The sequence below is a fragment of the Platichthys flesus genome, chromosome 23 (assembly GCF_949316205.1).
Source record: "Platichthys flesus chromosome 23, fPlaFle2.1, whole genome shotgun sequence".
Taxonomy (NCBI): Eukaryota; Metazoa; Chordata; class Actinopteri; order Pleuronectiformes; family Pleuronectidae; genus Platichthys; species Platichthys flesus.
The window spans coordinates 1,855,956-1,880,780 of NC_084967.1; the positions used below are offsets into that span (position 1 = coordinate 1,855,956).

Genomic DNA, 24,825 nt, shown 5'->3' on the forward strand with positions numbered 1-24,825 from the left:
GTTTTCACACTGATCAATAGGTGGCGCTATGATCCTGAACTAATATTCATATATGGAGCTGTTCTATTCAGGATTGTGATCATAGGTCAGTAGTTTGGAGCCGGTTGGATAATGCAGAGTGGATTAACAAAGTACTTCCTGTTTCCTGGCGAATCAGTAGGTGGCGCTATGACACTGAGGAAATATTGACATATAGAGCTGTTCAGGCTTGGACTCTGACCATGTGACAGAAGTTTTGTAGTGATAGGACAATGCACAGTGGAGTTATGATAACATCGTGTCCTTTGGCGAAGGAAAATCCTTCGCCGCACATCAATGTTTACACGGTTTGAGGAAACGTCACAATTCTGACCATGATCTAATGACTTGACTGATCTGATTTGAGCTGTATATTGTAAATCAGCCAGGAGCAGTTCATCAAAGTATAAAACATGTCACTTCCTGTAGCCACCAGGGGGCGCTGTAATTTCAAGTCATAATTTCTGTGTAGATGTCATCAGGATGGCACCCTTGTCTTACATGTCTAGTTTGGACTCGATTGGACAATGTATGTCCGAGATACAGAACCTCGTGTTTTGATGGCGTTTAATCAAACTCAAGACGCCACGCCACGGTCACACGGTGTGACGAAAGGTCAATCTCTTAATCACTTTTTATCTCCATCTTGTTGTGATGGCACTGATCTTAATTTGAAGTTAATCTGATGAAAGCCCTGGGACAAGTGCATCAAGTAAAAATGTGGAATATGGAAAAAAAATGGCCACTTAATCCAAAATGGCGGCCTCCCTGTTTGGTCAAGCATACCTATCCAAGATATTTTTTTGTTTGTTATGAAACGACACATGTCCCGATAGATTTGTATAAATGTCGGCCATCGTAGTGCCGGGGTTGCCCTATAGGGGGCGCTGGTCAGTTTTTTTGCCACGCCCATTTCTTAAAACCATATGAATATCTTCAGGGGGGGGCTGTTGTTACACACATGTAGTTTGAGAGAGATAGAATCATGAACACTGAAGTTACAGCAATTTCGTGTTTCACGGCGAGTTGATGAACTTTAATGCCACGCCATTCATATGGCGTTTGACGAAAAGTCACGGTAATCTTATGTCTTCATTGTCAATGTCTTGGGACCCATTTGATACAGTTTGACATGGTTGAGGTCAGTGGATGAGGAGAAATTCATCCAAGTGTAAGACAAGCAAAAAACAAGACATTTCCTGTTGCCACCAGGGGGCGCTGCGGTTTTAAGTCATCATTTATGCATAGATGTCATCAGGCGGGGACTATTGTCTTACATGTCTAGTTTGGACTTGATTGGAACATGTATGTCCGAGATACAGATGCCGTGTTTTGATGGCGTGTAACCAATTTTTAACGCCATGCCACGGTCACACGGTGTGATAAAAAAAAAATCCCTCAATCATTTTTTATCTCCATCTTGTTGTGATGACACTCATCTGAATTTGAAGTTGATCTGATGAAAGCCCTGGGACAAGTACGTAAAAGTAAAAATGTGGGATATTGCCAAAATGGCCACTAAAAGCAAAATGGCGGACTTCCTGTTGCGTTTTTCATAATGCTCCATGAGACTTTTTTTCATGACTGGTCACGATACACCTATATCCAGATTTTGATGAAAATCCGTTATGTGGAAACCTAGGGGCTGGTTCCAGGGGGCGCTGTAGAGCCATTTTGCCACGCCCAATTCCAATTACTCCAGAATACTAAAATATCCGCAGACCTTGAATTTCCTGCAAAGTTTCATAACTTTTTGAGCATGTCTAGACCCTGAAAAAGCCCCCCAAAGGGAAATAATAATAATAATAATAATAACTAGGGCTACGTTGTAGCACTAACGGGCCCGAGCACAGGCAATTTCAAGTCTGTTGCGGTCGGGGAAGAGAGAACGTTCGATGACCAAGCGCTCGTCTCCACATTGCCTGCGTTTGCCCTGTGCGGCAAGGAAGATCGCTCCACTTCTTCTGGCCAGCCGCTGGTGCTGAACTAGAGGTAAGTAACCTTGAAACTATCCAACATAACCTATTGCTTTATCTATCATCATATGCTTACATGCCTCAAGTTTTTTGTAATATGTAATTGTTATAAAAGTTACCGTTTATTTATCACGTCTAATGAACAGATTGAAGCAAGATAACTCGACAGTCTTGTTTTGGTTTTGACATTATTTTTTTTAATGAGTTACTATCAATACGCTACACGTTTACGTTTCATGTGATAGTAACTGTTTCACCAATATTCTGATACAGGATGGTATATCCGCCATTACTATTTTCACATTGTTTATTTAGTCTGTCATGGAGTTGTAGAGTGAATTAGACAGTAGTGATAACATTATAATGTCCACACATCAGTGTTGTAAACACTTCTCCAATTAATTATATAATTATGTTTTCACACTGAGGGAAGTGGAGAGACTTGATGTGGACTGTTATCAACAGCTCTGTGGGAGATCATCACCTTGAATATTACAGATGAGGTAGAAAGACATTTTATCTATGTGTACAATGTTGTATTTCTTTGTCACGTTTTATCAAAAGCGATTTAAAGTATGTGCATTTAACCATTAGGATACAAACCCAGACCCTAGTACATCGGTTCTAGCTGAAATAAGTAGTGCTTCATAAACAACACAAAACATTCATAACAGTACGCTTCTGCTCCTCATTAATGCAGCTCCTGATGTCCCCAGCAGCAACATGGTGGAGATCTGCAGCTTCATGCTGGTCAACTGGAAGACAACTGATTAAGATTAAAAGATTAAGATTAAAATCCATTTATTCATCCCAAACACATGCACAGACATGCAAAGGCACACTCATGCAGGTAGGGAAATTTAATCGCTGCTTTTTACCCATCTGGTGCAGGACACACAGAGCAGTGAGCGACCATGTACGGCGCTCGGGGGAGCAGATGTTGGGGGAGTGAGGTGCCTTGCTCATGGGCACTAGAGAGGGTAGGGAGACTCTTGGATTTTTGGACAGATCAATCCAGGTTCGACTTTTGTTGTCTCTCCATGGAGTCGAACCAAAGACGAACCAGAGACCTTCTCTGCCCATAGTCCAAGTTTCTGCCACTCGACCACCGCCTCTCCTCATGCATCATCAAACTAGTAATCTACACATCATTCCATGCGTTGCTCCCTTAACTACAGATGGCCTGCGAATGTCATGGAGTTTTACAGTGAATTAGACAGTTTAGGTATGATTTTAATCTCCACACATCAGTGTTGTAAACAGTTCTCAAATTAATTATAGAATTATGTTTTCACACTGAGAGAAGTGGAAAGACTTGATTTGGACTGTTATCAATAGGTCTGTGGGAGATTATCACCTTGAATAGTACTGATGAGGTAGAAAGACATTTTATGTATTTGTACAATGTTGTATTTCTTTCAGCACTTTTATCAGAAGGGACTTAAAATATGTACATTTCACCATGAGGATATAAACCAAGACCACAGTACAACAGTTCTATCAGAAATCTGTTGTGCTTTATACACAACACAAAACATTCTTTAACAGTGCGTTTTTTCTCTTCATAGATGAAGAACTGCAGCACCTGATGTCCTCAGCAGCAACATGGTGGAGATCTGATTTGATACACTTTAGATAAGAACCCAGTGTTTTATATTTCTGCTTTGCCATAAGAGACAGAACATGGTCATCACAGCTGTGTCCTTCAGGCTCGTCTGTCCCTAATAAAATGATAGGAAACATGAAAGTGATCGTCATTATTGTAGAGGAAGAGTTACATATGAACAAAGTGTGTAATCTTATTTTCTGTGGATATTCAACTGTGTATTTGAATATGCTTTTGGATTAAAACGTGCACTACCATGACAATGAATGTACAGTATGGAGTTATTTCACATTCAAAGTATTGCATATATTATTTAATACACAATGTATTATGTGCAGTACTTTGCCATGGTTGTTTGTAATTAATGAAAAGAGGTCTGTACCTGAAGTCGGTGTTCAATGTGGTTGAATTCCAGTTGTCTCATGCTGGACATGCTAGAGAAAATTTCAACATAAATATACAAATGTGTAAAGTCATACATGTGCCAGGTTAAGTCCTTAACACACTTTAAATGGTAAAAAAGGAAGTGTATTACTTCAAAGTTAAACAGATCATAATCATTTCAGCTTAGGAAATAGTTAGTGTACATCAGCATCAAATTCTCTATTACACTGTCTGTTCTAATAAAGATACAAGGCTATAATTTATTTATATTTAACAGAACAATTCAGTGAAATCTGCCTGAGATTACAATGTAAACAGTGCAGGCAGCAGAACGTTTAGCTTTCTCTGTAAGACATCATAACAATACTCTGAATAAAGAGCTTTGGAAGTTGAATTCCCCTTTAAACATCTGCTCTTAAAATACAGATGTGACTTTAAATACGCACGTTTCAATTGATCACTGTAAGTCTGTTTCAGTAGAATAACTAACTGTGTAACATTGTCAAGTCAAATGCCTTGGCGAGTGAAACCATTTTATAGCAATAGATATCCTGATGGAGCTAATTCACCGGACACACACAGTCTCCTGTCTCAGATTTAACCTCATAAACTAACGCATGCCACTGCTGGGCGGACCTACTCATGTCGGTTCATATCGGTGTGTGTCGGTAATAGTGCCGTTCGCATTAAACAGGAGTTAATGCCCCAGATCGGAGTTCGTATTTAGCCTCCATGCTAACGGACGTTAGCTCGAATGCATGGTACTAAAACACCCTGCGAATCACTTCTACACATCTAAATAAAATACTGAGCTTGACTTACCACAGAAACGGGAGCGCAGACGTCTTTAACGTGTCCGTCAGCAGAACAAGCAAAACATCAAACTGTGTTATTCATCCGATACTGAGTGGGAGGTTTCGAAAGTCTCGAGTTGTGTTCAATGACACAGGAAAAAGTAAGGAGAAGGGAGGGCGCAGCTCACTGTGACGTCACGTAAATTTCAAACCACTATATCGCTTATTATAGCGATATAGAGGTAGTTACGAAAAAGTTCACCCCCTCAGAGTTTTAATGAAGGAAGAACATAGCGATTGAGACTAAAACCAAAGTTTGAATAATGCTGTAAACAGGTTTAATTCTACTCTAAAATTGGGCATTTTAACATGGGATTCAATGGGACTCTCTCCGACGAGCTGATGAACTTTCAAGCCATGCCATTAATAAACCGCATGATAAAAAGTCACAATAATCTTATGGCTACATTATCAATGTCTTGAGACCCATTAAACAAAGTTTGACATGGTTTTGCATATTGGATGAGCAGGAATACATCAGAGTGTCAGCTATACATTTCCTGCTGCCACCAGGGGGCGCTGTCATTTTAAGTCACGATTTCTGTATAGATGTCTTCATATCGCAACTATTGTCTTATGTGTCTAGTTTGGACTTGATTAGACAAAATATGTCCAAGATACAGAAGCTCGTGTTTTAGTGCGTTTCACCGAAGTCTCATCAAACTTTAGCGCCACGCCACAATCACACGGTTTGACGAAAAGTCGATCTTTCAATAACTTTAGATCTTCATTTTGTTGTGATGACAGTCGTCTAAATATTAAGTTGATTTGATAAAAGCTGTACGACTAGTATATAAAAACATAAAACGTGACAAAAACAAGACTTTTCCTGCTGTCACCAGGGGGCGCTGTCACTTTAAGTCACGATTTCTGTATAGATGTCTTCATATCTCTACTCTTGTCTTATGTGTGTAGTTTGGACTCGATAGGACAAAATAAGTCTGAGATATAGAAGCCCGTGTTTTGATGGCGTTTAATCAAACTTTAACGCCACACCACGGTCAGACGGTTTTGCTAAAACGTAATCCTTCAATAACTTTAGATCTCCAATTTGTTGTGATGACGATCGTCTAAATTTGAAGTTGATCTGATGAAAGCTGTACGACAAGTACATCAAAGAAAAAATATGGAATATGACCAAAATGGCCACTAAAGTCAAACTGGCGGGCTTCCTGTTGCGTTATTCATAATGCACTGATGGACTTTTTTGTGCATCTAGTCATGATACACAATAATCTTTGTTTTTTTTGAGGATCGGTGAATGCTAAATGAGGGGCTTTTCCGTAGGTGGCGCTCTTTAGCCATTTTGCCACGCCCTTTTCAAAATACTCCAGAATACGTAATTTTACGCCGCCTTCGAATTTACTGCAAACTCCTACAACTTTTTGAGCACATTAAAGCCCTCAAAAAGCCAATTCATTTAAGCTAAGAAAAATAATAATAATAACTAGGGCTACGTTGTAGCACTAACGGGCCCGAGCACAGGCAATTTCAAGTCTGTTGCGGTCGGGGAAGAGAGAACGTTCGATGACCAAGCGCTCGTCTCCACATTGCCTGCGTTTGCCCTGTGCGGCAAGGAAGATCGCTCCACTTCTTCTGGCCAGCCGCTGGTGCTGAACTAGAGGTAAGTAACCTTGAAACTATCCAACATAACATATTGCTTTATCTATCATCATATGCTTACATGCCTCAAGTTTTGTGTAATATGTAATTGTTATAAAAGTTACCGTTTATTTATCACGTCTAATGAACAGATTGAAGCAAGATAACTCGACAGTCTTGTTTTGGTTGTGACATTATTTTTTTTAATGAGTTACTATCAATACGCTACACGTGTACGTTTCATGTGATAGTAACTGTTTCACCAATATTCTGATACAGGATGGTATATCCGCCATTACTATTTTCACATCGTTTATTTAGTCTGTCATGGAGTTGTAGAGTGAATTAGACAGTAGTGATAACATTATAATGTCCACACATCAGTGTTGTAAACACTTCTCCAATTAATTATATAATTATGTTTTCACACTGAGGGAAGTGGAGAGACTTGATGTGGACTGTTATCAACAGCTCTGTGGGAGATCATCACCTTGAATATTACAGATGAGGTAGAAAGACATTTTATCTATGTGTACAATGTTGTATTTCTTTGTCACGTTTTATCAAAAGCGATTTAAAGTATGTGCATTTAACCATTAGGATACAAACCCAGACCCTAGTACATCGGTTCTAGCTGAAATAAGTAGTGCTTCATAAACAACACAAAACATTCATAACAGTACGCTTCTGCTCCTCATTAATGCAGCTCCTGATGTCCCCAGCAGCAACATGGTGGAGATCTGCAGCTTCATGCTGGTCAACTGGAAGACAACTGATTAAGATTAAAAGATTAAGATTAAAATCCATGTATTCATCCAAAACACATGCACAGACATGCAAAGGCACACTCATGCAGGTAGGGACATTTAATCGCTGCTTTTTACCCATCTGGTGCAGGACACACAGAGCAGTGAGCGACCATGTACGGCACTCGGGGGAGCAGATGTTGGGGGAGTGAGGTGCCTTGCTCATGGGCACTAGAGAGGGTAGGGAGACTCTTGGATTTTTGGACAGATCAATCCAGGTGCGACTTTTGTTGTCTCTCCATGGAGTCGAACCAAAGACGAACCAGAGACCTTCTCTGCCCATAGTCCAAGTTTCTGCCACTCGACCACCGCCTCTCCTCATGCATCATCAAACTAGTAATCTACACATCACTCCATGCGTTGCTCCCTTAACTACAGATGGCCTGCGAATGTCATGGAGTTTTACAGTGAATTAGACAGTTTAGGTATGATTTTAATCTCCACACATCAGTGTTGTAAACAGTTCTCAAATTAATTATAGAATTATGTTTTCACACTGAGAGAAGTGGAAAGACTTGATTTGGACTGTTATCAATAGGTCTGTGGGAGATTATCACCTTGAATAGTACTGATGAGGTAGAAAGACATTTTATGTATTTGTACAATGTTGTATTTCTTTCAGCACTTTTATCAGAAGGGACTTAAAATATGTACATTTCACCATGAGGATATAAACCAAGACCACAGTACAACAGTTCTATCTGAAATCTGTTGTGCTTTATACACAACACAAAACATTCTTTAACAGTGCGTTTTTTCTCTTCATAGATGAAGAACTGCAGCACCTGATGTCCTCAGCAGCAACATGGTGGAGATCTGATTTGATACACTTTAGATAAGAACCCAGTGTTTTATATTTCTGCTTTGCCATAAGAGACAGAACATGGTCATCACAGCTGTGTCCTTCAGGCTCGTCTGTCCCTAATAAAATGATAGGAAACATGAAAGTGATCGTCATTATTGTAGAGGAAGAGTTACATATGAACAAAGTGTGTAATCTTATTTTCTGTGGATATTCAACTGTGTATTTGAATATGCTTTTGGATTAAAACGTGCACTACCATGACAATGAATGTTTTTAATGGAGCTATTTCACATTAAAAGTATTGCATTATAATTTAATACATTATGTATTATGTGCAATACTTTGATTGTTTTTAAGTAATGAAATCAGGTCTGTACCTGGAGTCAGTGTTCAGTCTGGTTGGATTCAAGTTGTGTGTCAAGTTGGACCTTCTAGAGGAACATGAAACCAATACACAGATATGTAAAGTCATACATGGGCCAGGTTAAGTAATTAACAGACTTTTAAATGGTAAAAATAAAATATTAGTTCAAAGTTAATCAGAGCATAATCATTTCAGATTAGGAAATAGGTAGTGCATATAAACCCACAACTCTGTATGACACTGTCTGTTCTAGTAAAGTTACAAGGCTATGACTTACTCATATTTAACAAAAGAATTCAGTGAAGTCTGTCTGAGATTAACGATTTAAATACTGAAGGTGGGAGACACGGTTATTTTTCACTGTAACACGTGACAGGACATCAACACCGTGACTCTGAATAAAGAGCCTTAAAAGACGTAGTGCTCCTTTGAACAGCTGCTCTTACAATGTGTAGCAAGTGCTAAATCTCCATTAGTATAATAGTAACAAAAATCACCCTTTACATAATTGAACATATATTTTCCATGTGAACCCCTTTAACACAGTTCAATTCAGGAGCAAAATATAATTTATACAGTATTTATTAGAGCTAGTATTAGTAAACAGATCAAACAAATGCAGTACAACACATCACACATCCACAGTGTCTCTTTTGCTTATCATCACAGTCAGTCAGAAGTGTCCGTTTAACTTACGTAGCAGTTGAGAGATGCTTCGTTGGAGGTAGCAGGAGCTAGCTCATAGCCAGTGCTGCTGTTGAGAGCGGCAGAGTTCACACAGGAAAAGACACGACGGACGGGGGAAAAAAGCTTTGAGTCCCACACTCTAACCTGCTGAGCGAACAACGTCCACAGTGACTCCGCCGCCGTCCTCTCATCCAGACTCGCCAACCGTTCTCCGGTTCTTCGTGATACACAGCTCCGCAGCTTGTGACGACGTAACTCATGAGGCGTTCACTTGCAGCTGTGTTAAATGCAGCTTCGTTTGTCATGGCGAGTTGAAGAAGTCTGCTGCAAAGCTATGAATAATCCGCATGATGAAAACTCACAGCAATGTTATGCCTACATTATCAATATATTGAGACCCATGTGACACAGTTTGACATGGTTTAGCAAAGTGAGTGAGGAGAAATACATCCAAGTGTGAGACGTAACAAACCGAAAGCGGTCTCATGCTGCGTTCAGGGTAACTCTGTTAAAATGGGTTTCATAGGTCATGGTGAGCTGATGAACTTTGATGCCACGCCATTAACAATCTGCATGATGAAAAGTCACAATAATGTTATGCCTACATTATCAATATCTTGAGACCAATTTGACACAGTTTGACATGGTTTAGTAAAGTGGCTGGAGGGAAATACATCAAAGAGTAAGATGACCAAAACAAGACATTTCCTGATGCCACCAGGGGGCGCTTTCCTTTTAAGTCATGATTTCTAGGTAGATGTCTTCCGGTCGCGACTCTTGTCTTATATGTGTAGTTTGGAGTCGATTGGACAAAATATGTCTAAGTTACAGAAGCTCGCTTATATTGGCGTTTAGTCGAACTTTGAGACCTCACCACGGTCACACAGTATGATGAAAAGTTTAAATTCTGATAACTTTAGATCTTCATCTTGTTTTGTAGAGTCTCATCTAATTTTTAAGTTGATCTGATGAAAGCTGTCTGAGTAGTACATAAAAACATAACACGTACCAAAACAAGACATTTCGTGTTATCACCAGGGGGCGCTGTGATTGTAAGTCACAATTTCTGCACCCATGTCTTCTGGTGGCGACTCTTGTCGAATGTGTCTAGTTTGGACTCAATTGGACAAAATATGTCTGAAATATGGAAGCTTGTGTTTTGATGGCGTTTCATCAAACTTTAACGCCACACAACGGTCAGACGGTTTTGCTAAAACGTAATCCTTCAATAACTTTAGATCTCCAATTTGTTGTGATGACGATCGTCTAAATTTGAAGTTGATCTGATGAAAGCTGTACGACAAGTACATCAAAGAAAAAATATGGAATATGACCAAAATGGCCACTAAAGTCAAACTGGCGGGCTTCCTGTTGCGTTATTCATAATGCACTGATGGACTTTTTTGTGCATCTAGTCATGATACACAATAATCTTTGTTTTTTTTGAGGATCGGTGAATGCTAAATGAGGGGCTTTTCCGTAGGTGGCGCTCTTGAGCCATTTTGCCACGCCCTTTTCAAAATACTCCAGAATACGTAATTTTACGCCGCCTTTGAATTTACTGCAAACTCCTACAACTTTTTGAGCACATTAAAGCCCTCAAAAAGCCAATTCATTTAAGCTAAGAAAAATAATAATAATAATAATAATAATCATTTCAATTTCAATAGGGCCTCCCACCGATTTCGGTGCTCGGGCCCTAATAATAATAATAATCATTTCAATTTCAATAGGGCCTCCCACCGATTTCGGTGCTCGGGCCCTAATAAAAATCCTTACAGATTCAATAGGGCCTCTCACCATTCGGTGCTCGGGCCCTAATAATAAAAATCCTTACAGATTCAATAGGGCCTCTCACCATTCGGTGCTCGGGCCCTAATAATAATAATAATAATAAAAATCCTTACAGATTCAATAGGGCCTCTCACCATTCGGTGCTCGGGCCCTAATAATAATAATAACTAGGGCTACGTTGTAGCACTAACGGGCCCGAGCACAGGCAATTTCAAGTCTGTTGCGGTCGGGGAAGAGAGAACGTTCGATGACCAAGCGCTCGTCTCCACATTGCCTGCGTTTGCCCTGTGCGGCAAGGAAGATCGCTCCACTTCTTCTGGCCAGCCGCTGGTGCTGAACTAGAGGTAAGTAACCTTGAAACTATCCAACATAACATATTGCTTTATCTATCATCATATGCTTACATGCCTCAAGTTTTTTGTAATATGTAATTGTTATAAAAGTTACCGTTTATTTATCACGTCTAATGAACAGATTGAAGCAAGATAACTCGACAGTCTTGTTTTAGTTGTGACATTATTTTTTTTAATGAGTTACTATCAATACGCTACACGTGTACGTTTCATGTGATAGTAACTGTTTCACCAATATTCTGATACAGGATGGTATATCCGCCATTACTATTTTCACATCGTTTATTTAGTCTGTCATGGAGTTGTAGAGTGAATTAGACAGTAGTGATAACATTATAATGTCCACACATCAGTGTTGTAAACACTTCTCCAATTAATTATATAATTATGTTTTCACACTGAGAGAAGTGGAGAGACTTGATGTGGACTGTTATCAACAGCTCTGTGGGAGATCATCACCTTGAATATTACAGATGAGGTAGAAAGACATTTTATCTATGTGTACAATGTTGTATTTCTTTGTCACGTTTTATCAAAAGCGATTTAAAGTATGTGCATTTAACCATTAGGATACAAACCCAGACCCTAGTACATCGGTTCTAGCTGAAATAAGTAGTGCTTCATAAACAACACAAAACATTCATAACAGTACGCTTCTGCTCCTCATTAATGCAGCTCCTGATGTCCCCAGCAGCAACATGGTGGAGATCTGCAGCTTCATGCTGGTCAACTGGAAGACAACTGATTAAGATTAAAAGATTAAGATTAAAATCCATGTATTCATCCAAAACACATGCACAGACATGCAAAGGCACACTCATGCAGGTAGGGACATTTAATCGCTGCTTTTTACCCATCTGGTGCAGGACACACAGAGCAGTGAGCGACCATGTACGGCACTCGGGGGAGCAGATGTTGGGGGAGTGAGGTGCCTTGCTCATGGGCACTAGAGAGGGTAGGGAGACTCTTGGATTTTTGGACAGATCAATCCAGGTGCGACTTTTGTTGTCTCTCCATGGAGTCGAACCAAAGACGAACCAGAGACCTTCTCTGCCCATAGTCCAAGTTTCTGCCACTCGACCACCGCCTCTCCTCATGCATCATCAAACTAGTAATCTACACATCACTCCATGCGTTGCTCCCTTAACTACAGATGGCCTGCGAATGTCATGGAGTTTTACAGTGAATTAGACAGTTTAGGTATGATTTTAATCTCCACACATCAGTGTTGTAAACAGTTCTCAAATTAATTATAGAATTATGTTTTCACACTGAGAGAAGTGGAAAGACTTGATTTGGACTGTTATCAATAGGTCTGTGGGAGATTATCACCTTGAATAGTACTGATGAGGTAGAAAGACATTTTATGTATTTGTACAATGTTGTATTTCTTTCAGCACTTTTATCAGAAGGGACTTAAAATATGTACATTTCACCATGAGGATATAAACCAAGACCACAGTACAACAGTTCTATCTGAAATCTGTTGTGCTTTATACACAACACAAAACATTCTTTAACAGTGCGTTTTTTCTCTTCATAGATGAAGAACTGCAGCACCTGATGTCCTCAGCAGCAACATGGTGGAGATCTGATTTGATACACTTTAGATAAGAACCCAGTGTTTTATATTTCTGCTTTGCCATAAGAGACAGAACATGGTCATCACAGCTGTGTCCTTCAGGCTCGTCTGTCCCTAATAAAATGATAGGAAACATGAAAGTGATCGTCATTATTGTAGAGGAAGAGTTACATATGAACAAAGTGTGTAATCTTATTTTCTGTGGATATTCAACTGTGTATTTGAATATGCTTTTGGATTAAAACGTGCACTACCATGACAATGAATGTTTTTAATGGAGCTATTTCACATTAAAAGTATTGCATTATAATTTAATACATTATGTATTATGTGCAATACTTTGATTGTTTTTAAGTAATGAAATCAGGTCTGTACCTGGAGTCAGTGTTCAGTCTGGTTGGATTCAAGTTGTGTGTCAAGTTGGACCTTCTAGAGGAACATGAAACCAATACACAGATATGTAAAGTCATACATGGGCCAGGTTAAGTAATTAACAGACTTTTAAATGGTAAAAATAAAATATTAGTTCAAAGTTAATCAGAGCATAATCATTTCAGATTAGGAAATAGGTAGTGCATATAAACCCACAACTCTGTATGACACTGTCTGTTCTAGTAAAGTTACAAGGCTATGACTTACTCATATTTAACAAAAGAATTCAGTGAAGTCTGTCTGAGATTAACGATTTAAATACTGAAGGTGGGAGACACGGTTATTTTTCACTGTAACACGTGACAGGACATCAACACCGTGACTCTGAATAAAGAGCCTTAAAAGACGTAGTGCTCCTTTGAACAGCTGCTCTTACAATGTGTAGCAAGTGCTAAATCTCCATTAGTATAATAGTAACAAAAATCACCCTTTACATAATTGAACATATATTTTCCATGTGAACCCCTTTAACACAGTTCAATTCAGGAGCAAAATATAATTTATACAGTATTTATTAGAGCTAGTATTAGTAAACAGATCAAACAAATGCAGTACAACACATCACACATCCACAGTGTCTCTTTTGCTTATCATCACAGTCAGTCAGAAGTGTCCGTTTAACTTACGTAGCAGTTGAGAGATGCTTCGTTGGAGGTAGCAGGAGCTAGCTCATAGCCAGTGCTGCTGTTGAGAGCGGCAGAGTTCACACAGGAAAAGACACGACGGACGGGGGAAAAAAGCTTTGAGTCCCACACTCTAACCTGCTGAGCGAACAACGTCCACAGTGACTCCGCCGCCGTCCTCTCATCCAGACTCGCCAACCGTTCTCCGGTTCTTCGTGATACACAGCTCCGCAGCTTGTGACGACGTAACTCATGAGGCGTTCACTTGCAGCTGTGTTAAATGCAGCTTCGTTTGTCATGGCGAGTTGAAGAAGTCTGCTGCAAAGCTATGAATAATCCGCATGATGAAAACTCACAGCAATGTTATGCCTACATTATCAATATATTGAGACCCATGTGACACAGTTTGACATGGTTTAGCAAAGTGAATGAGGAGAAATACATCCAAGTGTGAGACGTAACAAACCGAAAGCGGTCTCATGCTGCGTTCAGGGTAACTCTGTTAAAATGGGTTTCATAGGTCATGATGAGCTGATGAACTTTGATGCCACGCCATTAACAATCTGCATGATGAAAAGTCACAATAATGTTATGCCTACATTATCAATATCTTGAGACCAATTTGACACAGTTTGACATGGTTTAGTAAAGTGGCTGGAGGGAAATACATCAAAGAGTAAGATGACCAAAACAAGACATTTCCTGATGCCACCAGGGGGCGCTTTCCTTTTAAGTCATGATTTCTAGGTAGATGTCTTCCGGTCGCGACTCTTGTCTTATATGTGTAGTTTGGAGTCGATTGGACAAAATATGTCTAAGTTACAGAAGCTCGCTTATATTGGCGTTTAGTCGAACTTTGAGACCTCACCACGGTCACACGGTATGATGAAAAGTTTAAATTCTGATAACTTTAGATCTTCATCTTGTTTTGTAGAGTCTCATCTAATTTTTAAGTTGATCTGATGAAAGCTGTCTGAGTAGTACATAAAAACATAACACGTACCAAAATAAGACATTTCGCGTTACCACCAGGGGGCGCTGTGATTGTAAGTCACAATTTCTGCACCCATGTCTTCTGGTGGCGACTCTTGTCGAATGTGTCTAGTTTGGACTCAATTGGACAAAATATGTCTGAAATATGGAAGCTTGTGTTTTGATGGCGTTTCATCAAACTTTAACGCCACACCACGGTCAGACGGTTTTGCTAAAACGTAATCCTTCAATAACTTTAGATCTCCAATTTGTTGTGATGACGATCGTCTAAATTTGAAGTTGATCTGATGAAAGCTGTACGACAAGTACATCAAAGAAAAAATATGGAATATGACCAAAATGGCCACTAAAGTCAAACTGGCGGGCTTCCTGTTGCGTTATTCATAATGCACTGATGGACTTTTTTGTGCATCTAGTCATGATACACAATAATCTTTGTTTTTTTTGAGGATCGGTGAATGCTAAATGAGGGGCTTTTCCGTAGGTGGCGCTCTTGAGCCATTTTGCCACGCCCTTTTCAAAATACTCCAGAATACAAAATTTTACGCCGCCTTCGAATTTACTGCAAACTCCTACAACTTTTTGAGCACATTAAAGCCCTCAAAAAGCCAATTCATTTAAGCTAAGAAAAATAATAATAATAATAATAACTAGGGCTACGTTGTAGCACTAACGGGCCCGAGCACAGGCAATTTCAAGTCTGTTGCGGTCGGGGAAGAGAGAACGTTCGATGACCAAGCGCTCGTCTCCACATTGCCTGCGTTTGCCCTGTGCGGCAAGGAAGATCGCTCCACTTCTTCTGGCCAGCCGCTGGTGCTGAACTAGAGGTAAATAACCTTGAAACTATCCAACATAACATATTGCTTTATCTATCATCATATGCTTGCATGCCTCAAGTTTTTTGTAATATGTAATTGTTATAAAAGTTACAGTTTATTTATCACGTCTAATGAACAGATTGAAGCAAGATAACTCGACAGTCTTGTTTTGGTTGTGACATTATTTTTTTTAATGAGTTACTATCAATACGCTACACGTGTACGTTTCATGTGATAGTAACTGTTTCACCAATATTCTGATACAGGATGGTATATCCGCCATTACTATTTTCACATCGTTTATTTAGTCTGTCATGGAGTTGTAGAGTGAATTAGACAGTAGTGATAACATTATAATGTCCACACATCAGTGTTGTAAACACTTCTCCAATTAATTATATAATTATGTTTTCACACTGAGGGAAGTGGAGAGACTTGATGTGGACTGTTATCAACAGCTCTGTGGGAGATCATCACCTTGAATATTACAGATGAGGTAGAAAGACATTTTATCTATGTGTACAATGTTGTATTTCTTTGTCACGTTTTATCAAAAGCGATTTAAAGTATGTGCATTTAACCATTAGGATACAAACCCAGACCCTAGTACATCGGTTCTAGCTGAAATAAGTAGTGCTTCATAAACAACACAAAACATTCATAACAGTACGCTTCTGCTCCTCATTAATGCAGCTCCTGATGTCCCCAGCAGCAACATGGTGGAGATCTGCAGCTTCATGCTGGTCAACTGGAAGACAACTGATTAAGATTAAAAGATTAAGATTAAAATCCATGTATTCATCCAAAACACATGCACAGACATGCAAAGGCACACTCATGCAGGTAGGGACATTTAATCGCTGCTTTTTACCCATCTGGTGCAGGACACACAGAGCAGTGAGCGACCATGTACGGCACTCGGGGAGCAGATGTTGGGGGAGTGAGGTGCCTTGCTCATGGGCACTAGAGAGGGTAGGGAGACTCTTGGATTTTTGGACAGATCAATCCAGGTGCGACTTTTGTTGTCTCTCCATGGAGTCGAACCAAAGACGAACCAGAGACCTTCTCTGCCCATAGTCCAAGTTTCTGCCACTCGACCACCGCCTCTCCTCATGCATCATCAAACTAGTAATCTACACATCACTCCATGCGTTGCTCCCTTAACTACAGATGGCCTGCGAATGTCATGGAGTTTTACAGTGAATTAGACAGTTTAGGTATGATTTTAATCTCCACACATCAGTGTTGTAAACAGTTCTCAAATTAATTATAGAATTATGTTTTCACACTGAGAGAAGTGGAAAGACTTGATTTGGACTGTTATCAATAGGTCTGTGGGAGATTATCACCTTGAATAGTACTGATGAGGTAGAAAGACATTTTATGTATTTGTACAATGTTGTATTTCTTTCAGCACTTTTATCAGAAGGGACTTAAAATATGTACATTTCACCATGAGGATATAAACCAAGACCACAGTACAACAGTTCTATCTGAAATCTGTTGTGCTTTATACACAACACAAAACATTCTTTAACAGTGCGTTTTTTCTCTTCATAGATGAAGAACTGCAGCACCTGATGTCCTCAGCAGCAACATGGTGGAGATCTGATTTGATACACTTTAGATAAGAACCCAGTGTTTTATATTTCTGCTTTGCCATAAGAGACAGAACATGGTCATCACAGCTGTGTCCTTCAGGCTCGTCTGTCCCTAATAAAATGATAGGAAACATGAAAGTGATCGTCATTATTGTAGAGGAAGAGTTACATATGAACAAAGTGTGTAATCTTATTTTCTGTGGATATTCAACTGTGTATTTGAATATGCTTTTGGATTAAAACGTGCACTACCATGACAATGAATGTTTTTAATGGAGCTATTTCACATTAAAAGTATTGCATTATAATTTAATACATTATGTATTATGTGCAATACTTTGATTGTTTTTAAGTAATGAAATCAGGTCTGTACCTGGAGTCAGTGTTCAGTCTGGTTGGATTCAAGTTGTGTGTCAAGTTGGACCTTCTAGAGGAACATGAAACCAATACACAGATATGTAAAGTCATACATGGGCCAGGTTAAGTAATTAACAGACTTTTAAAAATGGTAAAAATAAAATATTAGTTCAAAGTTAATCAGAGCATAATCATTTCAGATTAGGAAATAGGTAGTGCATATAAACCCACAACTCTGTATGACACTGTCTGTTCTAGTAAAGTTACAAGGCTATGACTTACTCATATTTAACAAAAGAATTCAGTGAAGTCTGTCTGAGATTAACGATTTAAATACTGAAGGTGGGAGACACGGTTATTTTTCACTGTAACACGTGACAGGACATCAACACCGTGACTCTGAATAAAGAGCCTTAAAAGACGTAGTGCTCCTTTGAACAGCTGCTCTTACAATGTGTAGCAAGTGCTAAATCTCCATTAGTATAATAGTAACAAAAATCACCCTTTACATAATTGAACATATATTTTCCATGTGAACCCCTTTAACACAGTTCAATTCAGGAGCAAAATATAATTTATACAGTATTTATTAGAGCTAGTATTAGTAAACAGATCAAACAAATGCAGTACAACACATCACACATCCACAGTGTCTCTTTTGCTTATCATCACAGTCAGTCAGAAGTGTCCGTTTAACTTACGTAGCAGTTGAGAGATGCTTCGTTGGAGGTAGCAGGAGCTAGCTCATAGCCAGTGCTGCTGTTGAGAGCGGCAGAGTTCACACAGGAAAAGACACGACGGACGGGGGAAAAAAGCTTTGAGTCCCACACTCTAACCTGCTGAGCGAACAACGTCCACAGTGACTCCGCCGCCGTCCTCTCATCCAGACTCGCCAACCGTTCTCCGGTTCTTCGTGATACACAGCTCCGCAGCTTGTGACGAAGTAACTCATGAGGCGTTCACTTGCAGCTGTGTTAAATGCAGCTTCGTTTGTCATGGCGAGTTGAAGAAGTCTGCTGCAAAGCTATGAATAATCCGCATGATGAAAACTCACAGCAATGTTACGCCTACATTATCAATATATTGAGACCCATGTGACACAGTTTGACATGGTTTAGCAAAGTGAATGAGGAGAAATACATCCAAGTGTGAGACGTAACAAACCGAAAGCGGTCTCATGCTGCGTTCAGGGTAACTCTGTTAAAATGGGTTTCATAGGTCATGATGAGCTGATGAACTTTGATGCCACGCCATTAACAATCTGCATGATGAAAAGTCACAATAATGTTATGCCTACATTATCAATATCTTGAGACCAATTTGACACAGTTTGACATGGTTTAGTAAAGTGGCTGGAGGGAAATACATCAAAGAGTAAGATGACCAAAACAAGACATTTCCTGATGCCACCAGGGGGCGCTTTCCTTTTAAGTCATGATTTCTAGGTAGATGTCTTCCGGTCGCGACTCTTGTCTTATATGTGTAGTTTGGAGTCGATTGGACAAAATATGTCTAAGTTACAGAAGCTCGCTTATATTGGCGTTTAGTCGAACTTTGAGACCTCACCACGGTCACACGGTATGATGAAAAGTTTAAATTCTGATAACTTTAGATCTTCATCTTGTTTTGTAGAGTCTCATCTAATTTTTAAGTTGATCTGATGAAAGCTGTCTGAGTAGTACATAAAAACATAACACGTACCAAAACAAGACATTTCGCGTTACCACCAGGGGGCGCTGTGATTGTAAGTCACAATTTCTGCACCCATGTCTTCTGGTGGCGACTCTTGTCGAATGTGTCTAGTTTGGACTCAATTGGACAAAATATGTCTGAAATATGGAAGCTTGTGTTTTGATGGCGTTTCATCAAACTTTAACGCCACACCACGGTCAGACGGTTTTGCTAAAACGTAATCCTTCAATAACTTTAGATCTCCAATTTGTTGTGATGACGATCGTCTAAATTTGAAGTTGATCTGATGAAATCTGTACGACAAGTACATCAAAGAAAAAATATGGAATATGACCAAAATGGCCACTAAAGTCAAACTGGCGGGCTTCCTGTTGCGTTATTCATAATGCACTGATGGACTTTTTTGTGCATCTAGTCATGATACACAATAATCTTTGTTTTTTTTGAGGATCGGTGAATGCTAAATGAGGGGCTTTTCCGTAGGTGGCGCTCTTGAGCCATTTTGCCACGCCCTTTTCAAAATACTCCAGAATACGTAATTTTACGCCGCCTTCGAATTTACTGCAAACTCCTACAACTTTTTGAGCACATTAAAGCCCTCAAAAAGCCAATTCATTTAAGCTAAGAAAAATAATAATAACTAGGGCTACGTTGTAGCACTAACGGGCCCGAGCACAGGCAATTTCAAGTCTGTTGCGGTCGGGGAAGAGAGAACGTTCGATGACCAAGCGCTCGTCTCCACATTGCCTGCGTTTGCCCTGTGCGGCAAGGAAGATCGCTCCACTTCTTCTGGCCAGCCGCTGGTGCTGAACTAGAGGTAAGTAACCTTGAAACTATCCAACATAACCTATTGCTTTATCTATCATCATATGCTTACATGCCTCAAGTTTTTTGTAATATGTAATTGTTATAAAAGTTACCGTTTATTTATCACGTCTAATGAACAGATTGAAGCAAGATAACTCGACAGTCTTGTTTTGGTTGTGACATTATTTTTTTTAATGAGTTACTATCAATACGCTACACGTGTACGTTTCATGTGATAGTAACTGTTTCACCAATATTCTGATACAGGATGGTATATCCGCCATTACTATTTTCACATTGTTTATTTAGTCTGTCATGGAGTTGTAGAGTGAATTAGACAGTAGTGATAACATTATAATGTCCACACATCAGTGTTGTAAACACTTCTCCAATTAATTATATAATTATGTTTTCACACTGAGGGAAGTGGAGAGACTTGATGTGGACTGTTATCAACAGCTCTGTGGGAGATCATCACCTTGAATATTACAGATGAGGTAGAAAGACATTTTATCTATGTGTACAATGTTGTATTTCTTTGTCACGTTTTATCAAAAGCGATTTAAAGTATGTGCATTTAACCATTAGGATACAAACCCAGACCCTAGTACATCGGTTCTAGCTGAAATAAGTAGTGCTTCATAAACAACACAAAACATTCATAACAGTACGCTTCTGCTCCTCATTAATGCAGCTCCTGATGTCCCCAGCAGCAACATGGTGGAGATCTGCAGCTTCATGCTGGTCAACTGGAAGACAACTGATTAAGATTAAAAGATTAAGATTAAAATCCATTTATTCATCCCAAACACATGCACAGACATGCAAAGGCACACTCATGCAGGTAGGGAAATTTAATCGCTGCTTTTTACCCATCTGGTGCAGGACACACAGAGCAGTGAGCGACCATGTACGGCGCTCGGGGGAGCAGATGTTGGGGGAGTGAGGTGCCTTGCTCATGGGCACTAGAGAGGGTAGGGAGACTCTTGGATTTTTGGACAGATCAATCCAGGTTCGACTTTTGTTGTCTCTCCATGGAGTCGAACCAAAGACGAACCAGAGACCTTCTCTGCCCATAGTCCAAGTTTCTGCCACTCGACCACCGCCTCTCCTCATGCATCATCAAACTAGTAATCTACACATCACTCCATGCGTTGCTCCCTTAACTACAGATGGCCTGCGAATGTCATGGAGTTTTACAGTGAATTAGACAGTTTAGGTATGATTTTAATCTCCACACATCAGTGTTGTAAACAGTTCTCAAATTAATTATAGAATTATGTTTTCACACTGAGAGAAGTGGAAAGACTTGATTTGGACTGTTATCAATAGGTCTGTGGGAGATTATCACCTTGAATAGTACTGATGAGGTAGAAAGACATTTTATGTATTTGTACAATGTTGTATTTCTTTCAGCACTTTTATCAGAAGGGACTTAAAATATGTACATTTCACCATGAGGATATAAACCAAGACCACAGTACAACAGTTCTATCTGAAATCTGTTGTGCTTTATACACAACACAAAACATTCTTTAACAGTGCGTTTTTTCTCTTCATAGATGAAGAACTGCAGCACCTGATGTCCTCAGCAGCAACATGGTGGAGATCTGATTTGAAACACTTTAGATAAGAACCCAGTGTTTTATATTTCTGCTTTGCCATAAGAGACAGAACATGGTCATCACAGCTGTGTCCTTCAGGCTCGTCTGTCCCTAATAAAATGATAGGAAACATGAAAGTGATCGTCATTATTGTAGAGGAAGAGTTACATATGAACAAAGTGTGTAATCTTATTTTCTGTGGATATTCAACTGTGTATTTGAATATGCTTTTGGATTAAAACGTGCACTACCATGACAATGAATGTTTTTAATGGAGCTATTTCACATTAAAAGTATTGCATTATAATTTAATACATTATGTATTATGTGCAATACTTTGATTGTTTTTAAGTAATGAAATCAGGTCTGTACCTGGAGTCAGTGTTCAGTCTGGTTGGATTCAAGTTGTGTGTCAAGTTGGACCTTCTAGAGGAACATGAAACCAATACACAGATATGTAAAGTCATACATGGGCCAGGTTAAGTAATTAACAGACTTTTAAATGGTAAAAATAAAATATTAGTTCAAAGTTAATCAGAGCATAATCATTTCAGATTAGGAAATAGGTAGTGCATATAAGCCCACAACTCTGTATGACACTGTCTGTTCTAGTAAAGGTACAAGGCTATGACTTACTCATATTTAACAAAAGAATTCAGTGAAGTCAGTCTGAGATTAACGATTTAAATACTGAAGGTGGGAGACACGGTTATTGTTCACTGTAACACGTGACAGGACATCAACACCGTGACTCTGAATAAAGAGCCTTAAAAGACGTAGTGCTCCTTTGAACAGCTGCTCTTACAATGTGTAGCAAGTGCTAAATCTCCATTAGTATAATAGTAACAAAAATCACCCTTTACATAATTGAACATATATTTTCCATGTGAACCCCTTTAACACAGTTCAATTCAGGAGCAAAATATAATTTATACAGTATTTATTAGAGCTAGTATTAGTAAACAGATCAAACAAATGCAGTACAACACATCACACATCCACAGTGTCTCTTTTGCTTATCATCACAGTCAGTCAGAAGTGTCCGTTTAACTTACGTAGCAGTTGAGAGATGCTTCGTCGGAGCTAGCAGGAGCTAGCTCATAGCCAGTGCTGCTGTTGAGAGCGGCAGAGTTCACACAGGAAAAGACAAGACGGGAGAGGGGACAAAAACCTTTGAGTCCCACACTCTAACCTGCTGAGCGAACAACGTCCACAGTGACTCCGCCGCCGTCCTCTCATCCAGACTCGCCAACCGTTCTCCGGTTCTTCGTGATACACAGCTCCGCAGCTTGTGACGACGTAACTTCTTTCAGAGTCTCATGAGGCGTTCACTTGCAGCTGTGTTAAATGCAGCTTCGTTTGTCATGGCGAGTTGAAGAAGTCTGCTGCAAAGCTATGAATAATCCGCATGATGAAAACTCACAGCAATGTTATGCCTACATTATCAATATATTGAGACCCATGTGACACAGTTTGACATGGTTTAGCAAAGTGAATGAGGAGAAATTCATCCAAGTGTGAGACGTAACAAACCGAAAGCGGTCTCATGCTGCGTTCAGGGTAACTCTGTTAAAATGGGATTCATTGGTCATGGTGAGCTGATGAACTTTGATGCCACGCCATTAACAATCTGCATGATGAAAAGTCACAATAATGTTATGCCTACATTATCAATATCTTGAGACCAATTTGACACAGTTTGACATGGTTTAGTAAAGTGGCTGGAGGGAAATACATCAAAGAGTAAGATGACCAAAACAAGACATTTCCTGATGCCACCAGGGGGCGCTTTCCTTTTAAGTCATGATTTCTAGGTAGATGTCTTCCGGTCGCGACTCTTGTCTTATATGTGTAGTTTGGAGTCGATTGGACAAAATATGTCTAAGTTACAGAAGCTCGCTTATATTGGCGTTTAGTCGAACTTTAAGACCTCACCACGGTCACACGGTATGATGAAAAGTTTAAATTCTGATAACTTTAGATCTTCATCTTGTTTTGTAGAGTCTCATCTAATTTTTAAGTTGATCTGATGAAAGCTGTCTGAGTAGTACATAAAAACATAACACGTACCAAAACAAGACATTTCGCGTTACCACCAGGGGGCGCTGTGATTGTAAGTCACAATTTCTGCACCCATGTCTTCTGGTGGCGACTCTTGTCGAATGTGTCTAGTTTGGACTCAATTGGACAAAATATGTCTGAAATATGGAAGCTTGTGTTTTGATGGCGTTTCATCAAACTTTAACGCCACACCACGGTCAGACGGTTTTGCTAAAACGTAATCCTTCAATAACTTTAGATCTCCAATTTGTTGTGATGACGATCGTCTAAATTTGAAGTTGATCTGATGAAAGCTGTACGACAAGTACATCAAAGAAAAAATATGGAATATGACCAAAATGGCCACTAAAGTCAAACTGGCGGGCTTCCTGTTGCGTTATTCATAATGCACTGATGGACTTTTTTGTGCATCTAGTCATGATACACAATAATCTTTGTTTTTTTTGAGGATCGGTGAATGCTAAATGAGGGGCTTTTCCGTAGGTGGCGCTCTTGAGCCATTTTGCCACGCCCTTTTCAAAATACTCCAGAATACGTAATTTTACGCCGCCTTCGAATTTACTGCAAACTCCTACAACTTTTTGAGCACATTAAAGCCCTCAAAAAGCCAATTCATTTAAGCTAAGAAAAATAATAATAATAATAATAATAATCATTTCAATTTCAATAGGGCCTCCCACCGATTTCGGTGCTCGGGCCCTAACTAGGGCTACGTTGTAGCACTAACGGGCCCGAGCACAGGCAATTTCAAGTCTGTTGCGGTCGGGGAAGAGAGAACGTTCGATGACCAAGCGCTCGTCTCCACATTGCCTGCGTTTGCCCTGTGCGGCAAGGAAGATCGCTCCACTTCTTCTGGCCAGCCGCTGGTGCTGAACTAGAGGTAAGTAACCTTGAAACTATCCAACATAACATATTGCTTTATCTATCATCATATGCTTACATGCCTCAAGTTTTTTGTAATATGTAATTGTTATAAAAGTTACCGTTTATTTATCACGTCTAATGA

General features: G+C 39.6%; 4 long non-coding RNA genes across 4 annotated transcripts; all 4 read right to left on the reverse strand.

Annotated features, from left to right (window-relative positions):
• Window positions 1-2,225: 2,225 nt before the first annotated feature.
• On the reverse strand, window positions 2,226-4,920 carry LOC133948966 (uncharacterized). Its single transcript, XR_009920110.1, has 3 exons — window positions 4,807-4,920; window positions 3,983-4,034; window positions 2,226-3,715 (listed from the first exon to the last, which is right to left on the reverse strand). It is a non-coding gene; the product is annotated as an uncharacterized LOC133948966 (long non-coding RNA).
• A 1,711-nt stretch (window positions 4,921-6,631) lies between these two features.
• On the reverse strand, window positions 6,632-9,342 carry LOC133948956 (uncharacterized). The gene is made up of 3 exons (XR_009920108.1): window positions 9,112-9,342; window positions 8,429-8,482; window positions 6,632-8,167 (listed from the first exon to the last, which is right to left on the reverse strand). It is a non-coding gene; the product is annotated as an uncharacterized LOC133948956 (long non-coding RNA).
• Window positions 9,343-11,452: 2,110 nt separating this feature from the next.
• On the reverse strand, window positions 11,453-14,100 carry LOC133948964 (uncharacterized). Its single transcript, XR_009920109.1, has 3 exons — window positions 13,890-14,100; window positions 13,207-13,260; window positions 11,453-12,945 (listed from the first exon to the last, which is right to left on the reverse strand). It is a non-coding gene; the product is annotated as an uncharacterized LOC133948964 (long non-coding RNA).
• A 2,555-nt stretch (window positions 14,101-16,655) lies between these two features.
• LOC133949019 (uncharacterized) lies at window positions 16,656-18,567 on the reverse strand. Its single transcript, XR_009920117.1, has 3 exons — window positions 18,357-18,567; window positions 17,672-17,725; window positions 16,656-17,410 (listed from the first exon to the last, which is right to left on the reverse strand). It is a non-coding gene; the product is annotated as an uncharacterized LOC133949019 (long non-coding RNA).
• Between the last annotated feature and the right edge of the window lie 6,258 nt (window positions 18,568-24,825).